At 32.6% G+C, this 6889-nt stretch overlaps 1 pseudogene; it reads left to right on the plus strand.

Annotated features, from left to right (window-relative positions):
- Positions 1–321: 321 nt before the first annotated feature.
- On the plus strand, positions 322–6182 carry LOC114190902 (uncharacterized; annotated as a pseudogene).
- The last annotated feature ends 707 nt before the right edge of the window (positions 6183–6889 follow it).

Consider the following 6889-nt stretch of genomic DNA (forward strand, 5'->3'; position numbering starts at 1 on the left):
CTTGCATATCCATTTTATATATTGTTCATTGTTTCCATTTTGCTTTTAATTAGTTTCATATTTTTATTCTGTAGTTAATGGTTGCTATAGTTCTTTTGTGGTTTTTGATTTTGTTTTATTTTTACTTATGTTTGTTTTTCTTATTCCAGTTTATATTTCTGTTCTTGCATATCCATTTTATTTACTGTTCATTGTTTCCGTTTTGCTTTTAAGTATTTTCATATTTTTATTCTGTAGTTAATGGTTGCTATTTACCAAGGCTACATCAGCAAATTTGACTGATGTTTGTTTCCAATTTTATGGTGTATTTTACGAAGTGCAATGGCGAAGAAGCTGGATATGATTAAAGATATTGATGGTAAGAGGGAAACTCTAAAGCTGGCAGTTAGAGTTGTTGATCATTGGTATGTTCAGTCCCGTGATTCTACTCTTCAGTTGGAGATGATTCTGATGGATGAAAATGTAAGTATTTCTTCAGTAAACCTTTTAATTTTTTGATGTCTTATGTATTTTAATTTGTTATGTTGATTATTTATTGTAGGCGAACAAAATACATTGCATTGTTCGCAGGGAAGAGTTTGATTTATGGGATAGCAAGTTAATTGAGGGAGAAACATATATCATGCACAATTTCAAGATACTAAAAAATGAAGGGCAGTACAGGGTATATGAGCATCCTTACAAGTTACTGTTTATTGGTGCTACATCCATGAAGTTGCAAGCTATTGCTAAACTCCCAATGAAGGCTTACACCTTTAAAAGTATAAAAGATATTGTTAGTGGCAATTTTATTCCTGACTTGCTGATAGGTATGAGAAATATAATAACTGTTTTTTTTTTCAACAAATTTGCGTATGATAGTCATACTAACCCTATTTTATATATTTTGTCATTGAGATTTGATTGGTGTCGTTGAGAATGTTAGAATCAAGCCTCAGTTTAAAACTGTAGAGTCAAAAAGCGTGGTGTTTACTTTGGTGGATCTCAGGTAAACTAATATAATTGTACTGTAATATCTCAGGTAGAACATTGTGTACTTCACTGTTTGATGTTACATATCAATGTTTTCCTGGAGGAAGACTTAACAATTCTGGAAGAGTACAATGTCATAAAAATACACATGCAGTTCCAGATAGTAATGCTTCTCATCGACAAAATCTATTGCCTAGGTTTGAGATGGTTATTTCAGAGCAGGAAAAAGATAATCAATGCTCATTGAATAAGAGTAGTAGTTGTGAACAGTCTTCCTTAACTGCATCTCATTTTCATATGGCTCAACAAATAAGTCAAGTTAGTAGTAATGCAGATACTGCAGACAATGGCCAAGGTATTAATTAATTTATATACTAGCAAATTTGAATATTCATTAATTCTTACTACTTTATATTATCACAATTGAACAAATGGTTAAAATGCGAAAAAGTCAACAACATCCAAAGCAAAAAACATATACAACTTCGGACTCTGACTATTCCATACAATTAGACGAAAGATAAGATACTACTAATTATATCCTTACTTGACTATATTTTGTTTTTTTTATAAATATTTACTAAATAAACAATACACATTCACTTCCTATGCAGATATAGGTGACCCAATTTACACGTGCCCCTATTGCAAAGCATAATGTGGTATGAAGAAAGGATAGACAAGCATAAACATTCTGCAATTCCAAAGTTTAATTTGTGTTGTGGAAATGGAAAAGTGTAGTTACCTCTATTGAAGGATGCTCCTACTGTTTTGAAGCAATTATTGTTTGATTCCAACAGCAGAGAAGGAAAAAATTTCCAACAACATATTCGTACATATAATATGATGTTTGCTTTTACATCACCAGGTGCCAAAGTTGATAACAGCTATAACAATGGTCATGGTCCACCCAACCTAAGGATCCAAGGCCAAGCTTGTCATAGAATAGGTAGTTTGCTCCCGCCTGCAGGACAAATTCCTAAGTTTACCCAACTATATATTTATGATACTGAAAATGAAACACACAACAGAATCCAATCCTTAAGGTACGTGAAGCTAAAGTTTCTTTAAATTACCAATTTGATATTTGGATGGTGTATTAATTAAGATTCTATTAATTTTCAGCAATGACAACAAAATTGATGTAGATATTGTAAACAAATTAACAAAAATGTTAGATGAATATAATGTTCATGCCAAATCATTTCGACTTGCTAGAGACTGTTACAGAGAACAACCTTTCCATGACCTTAAATTAAGGCTAATTGCTGATAGGAATAAGGATGGAAGGTTATATAATATACTTACCGTTTCTGAGTAGCAGCACTAATAGTTGGTGACGTTGATAGTGCTTCCCTAAGAGATATCATAATGGAAAATAGAAGTGTAAAATTGCAGAGAATTTTACTATTCCAATATGGGGAAGATGGTTATAGGCATGATGTTAATCATCGAGTCACAAGTACTTAAAAAAACATGAAGAGAAATCGCTTGACAATAAGGGAATGGTTTTTCTTCCGAATTCAGAGTAGAGAATTACAAGCACAGACACTACTAAGATCTAGGCGATTGTTCCAACAATTTGTTGTTGATGGATATACTATGCTAGAGTCTAAAAGGTTATCATTCATAAGAAACGATCAGTCCAAGCTTAGGGTGGACAAGTACGATAACCTCTTCCAATCGAAATCAAGTACCCAAGAAGAAGGATCTACAAAAGGCAAAAGAGTTGTACTACCTTCTACTTTTGTTGGTGGGACACGATTTATGGAACAACTTTATTTTGATGGAATGACAATTTGCAGTCATGCTGGTTTTCCAGATTTGTTTGTTACTTTTACATGCAATCCGAAGTGGCCTGAAATACACAGAATTTTATCACATAAAAATTTATCTGCATCTGATAGACCAGACTTGGTTGCAAGGGTTTTCCGAATCAAATTTGATCATCTTCTAGCAGATCTTATGAAGAATCATTTGTTGGGCAGGGTCATTGGATGTCTATTCTTTTTTTCCTATTATTTGATAACCTAAATTTTTTTTTGTTCTTTGATATACTAATGGAATGAATTTACAATGCAGACATGTATACTATTGAATTCCAAAAGCGTGGTCTACCTCATGCTCATCTGCTTCTTTTTTTTGCACCAAAATGACAAATATCCAATCGCTGATGATATTGATAAAGTAATATCAGCTAAAATTCCGTGCCCAATTGAAAATCCAAAACTACATCAATGTGTGAAGGATCATATGATTCATGGTCCTTATGGAGTAGTAAATAAATCCCTTCCTTCCATGAAGAATGGTAAATGCTCACGGTTTTATCCTAAAAAAATTTCAGAATAGTACAATTATTTCAGAAGATGGATTTCCACAATATCGAAGAAGAGACAATGGAGTCTGTGTGGTCAAGAATCATGTTTCTTTAGACAATCGATTTGTGGTTCCATATAATCCTAAATTGTTACTTAAATATGAAGGTCATATAAATGTTGAATGGTGCAACAAAAGTACTTCAATTAAGTACTTATTCAAATACATCAACAAGGGTTATGACATAATTACAGCTGCTATAGTTAATAATACCAATGGATCTTCTCTTCATGACCAGTCAGGAGATGAAATTAAACAATATCTTGATTGTAGATATATATCACCATCTGAGGCCTGTTGGAGAATATTTTCATTTCCTATTCATGGCAGGAATCCAGCTGTTGAACGATTATTTTTCCATCTTCCCGGAGAACAATCAGTGTACTTTAAAGATGATTAGTTTATTGACGAAGTCATAGGAAAAGCAATTGTCGCAGAATCAATGTTCACAAGTTGGATGGAATGTAATAAAAAGTATGAATTGGCAAGAACTTTGACATACCCAGAGATTGTGTCAAAATTTGTCTATGTCAAGAGAGACAGATGTTGGAAACCCAGGAAAATAGGGAACACAATTGGAAGACTTATTTGGGTTCCACCATCAACAAGGGAATTATACTATCTAAGGAGGATGCTAACTGTTGTCAAAGGCCCTTTATCTTATGAACATATCAGGACGATGGACAATATATTGTATTCAACCTTTAGAGAAGCATGTGAATCTTTGGGATTTTTAGCAGATGATAAGGAATATGTAGAAGCAATCAAAGAAGCCAAAGATTGGGGCAGTGGAAATTATCTAAGGAAACTTTTCGTGACAATGCTATTGTCCAATAGTGTTAACAAACCACTAGATCTATGGGAAAAAACTTGGAAGTGGTTATCTGATGACATATTATATAGGGAAAGAATAAAAGCTGGTAATCCAGGTACGTTTCACTTAAATTTCTAAACTTATAAGAGAAATAAGTTACTAAATTAAGAAAAATATAGACTTAAGTCACTGTATGTAAATGTAGAACTGCAATTATCACCTGATATATTGCGAAACTTGACGTTATTCCATATTGAAGAGATCCTACAAACTAATAGAAGAAGCCTAAAACAATTCCCAACAATGTCATATCGAGATGGTTATATTATAGCTCAATGTGGGAACAAATTGGTGTACTCAGAACTTGACTACAATCCTGTCACTGAAGCAAATGTATTTCAGGAAAATTATGATCGCATGACAAGTATAACATAATTAAAAATTCATGAGTAGATTTTTTGTTCTGAATAATTAATATCTGAATTACAATTGTAGGGGAACAAAAGGACATATTTCAAAAAGTTACTGAAGCTGTTATTAAAAATGTGGGAGGAATGTTCTTTCTATATGGCTTTGGGGGTACAAGAAAGACTTTCATGTGGAGAACTCTTTCTTCAGCATTGAGATCTAAGAGAAAAATTGTATTAACTATTGCATCAAGTGGTATAGCATCTTTATTGTTACCAGGAGGAAGGACAACACATTCAAAGTTCAGAATCTCAATTCCAACCATGAAAAACTCAATTTGTAACATAGAACAGGGTTCTGAAGCTGCAGAGCTACTAAAATTAGCTGACCTTATCATTTGGGATGAAGCACCAATGACACACAAATTCTGTTTCGAAACTCTAGACAGAACCTTAAATGACATAATGAAAGACAAAATGAAACCAAATTTAGTATTTGGAGGGAAGGTAATAGTTTTTGGAGGTGATTTCAGACAAATATTACCTGTCATTCCTAGAGGTACTAGATCAAACATTGTACATGCAACAATCAATGCTTCATACCTATGGCAGCATTGTCAAGTTTTGACATTGACAAAGAACATGAGACTTCTACAACCAGGTTTACAAAGCAGTTCAACATCCGAAATTCAGGAATTCTCTGATTGGATTGTAAAACTTGGTGATGGTATGTTATGCGAACCCAATGATGGTGTTGTGGATATCGAAATACCACCAGAATTTTTGATCTCTAATTTTAAGGATCCAATTGAAGCTATTGTATTAAGCACATATCCTAATCTATTGGAGAACTATACAAATGATAATTTCCTGCAAAGCAGAGCTATACTGGCCAGTAGAATAGAAACAGTAGAAGAAATCAACAAATACATATTATCTTTAATTCCAGGTAATTATTAGGATACTCTTAGTCACATATGTTAGATATTGAATATGAATTATATATGCAGTAACTAATACAATGACTATTTTGCAGGACAAGAACAAGAATACCTAAGTGCAGATAAAATTGATAAGACAGATAATCCAATAAACGATGAATATGATGTTATTACTCCAGAATTCATCAATTCATTAACTACATCAGGCTTACCAAGTCATCAAATAACCCTCAAAATCGGAGCTCCTATAATGTTGCTAAGAACTTGAATCAATCAGAGGGACTGTGCAATGGAAGCAGATTAATTATTACAAGGTTGCAAAAACATGTAATAGCACCAAGGATTATAAGTGGAAACAGAAAGGGTAACGAAGTTTACATTCCACGTATCTCTATGTCTCAATCTCAATCTCCTTAGCCATTCAAACTAATCAGAAGGCAATTTCCTATAATGTTATCTTATGCAATGACAATTAACAAATCACAGGGACAATCTTTGTGTTCGGTTGGATTATATCTGCCAAAACCAGTCTTTAGCCATGGTCAATTATATGTCGCAGTTTCTAGGGTTCAGAGCAAATCGGGATTAAAAATTTTAATCCATGATTCTGACAAAAAACCATTGTCTTCAACGACAAATGTTGTATTTAAAGAAGTCTTTCAAAATGTATAGAAAATTCAGACCATATTAACTTCATTTTGATAACTGTGTGGGTTATATATTTTGTGTAGAGAGAACAAATATCAAAATTAATGTGAAATTCCATGTCCATTATCTAATGACTTTGAAAGTTATATAGTTACACATACAAAGAACAGAAAAAAGGATGATACTTGATAAAAAGAACAACTTCACCATTGTATGAATTGTTGCATGAGCTAATTGTCTCAGAAATGGATGACATAGTTATTCCAACTAAAAACTGTGTTCTCATTTATTACAAGACCAACCATCGTAGACACGTAGTTATTTTCAATAAAGAATGCATTTATGTACCGAACTCTTTTTCTTTTTACACCACCGCCACCTCCATTTAATGATTACTTTCACTAACACAGTCATAAATTCAATTAAAAATAACCATATACACGAATCAATGCGCGTCAAATGTATTTACGTTGTAGAAACCTAGTATTCGTTTTTGCAGATTTTATGAACTATTAAAATATAGGTTATTAACTAATGTTCCATTTTGATTTCTAAATGTAATTAATCACTCGAATTGATCCTATTTATTGGAAATTAATTTACTTTTCAACCCGGAAAATTTATTGTTATAACAACACTTGATCCAAAAAATGCAAGGTTTACGATTATGTAAACTGATTCCATTAGTCATTAGCTGAATTAACAAAATTGTTTAATATAGAAACCCATAC

Source organism: Vigna unguiculata, chromosome 10 (genome assembly GCF_037176805.1).
Source record: "Vigna unguiculata cultivar grain cowpea cultivar isolate G323 ecotype 2 chromosome 10, ASM3717680v1, whole genome shotgun sequence".
Classification (NCBI taxonomy): domain Eukaryota; kingdom Viridiplantae; phylum Streptophyta; class Magnoliopsida; order Fabales; family Fabaceae; genus Vigna; species Vigna unguiculata.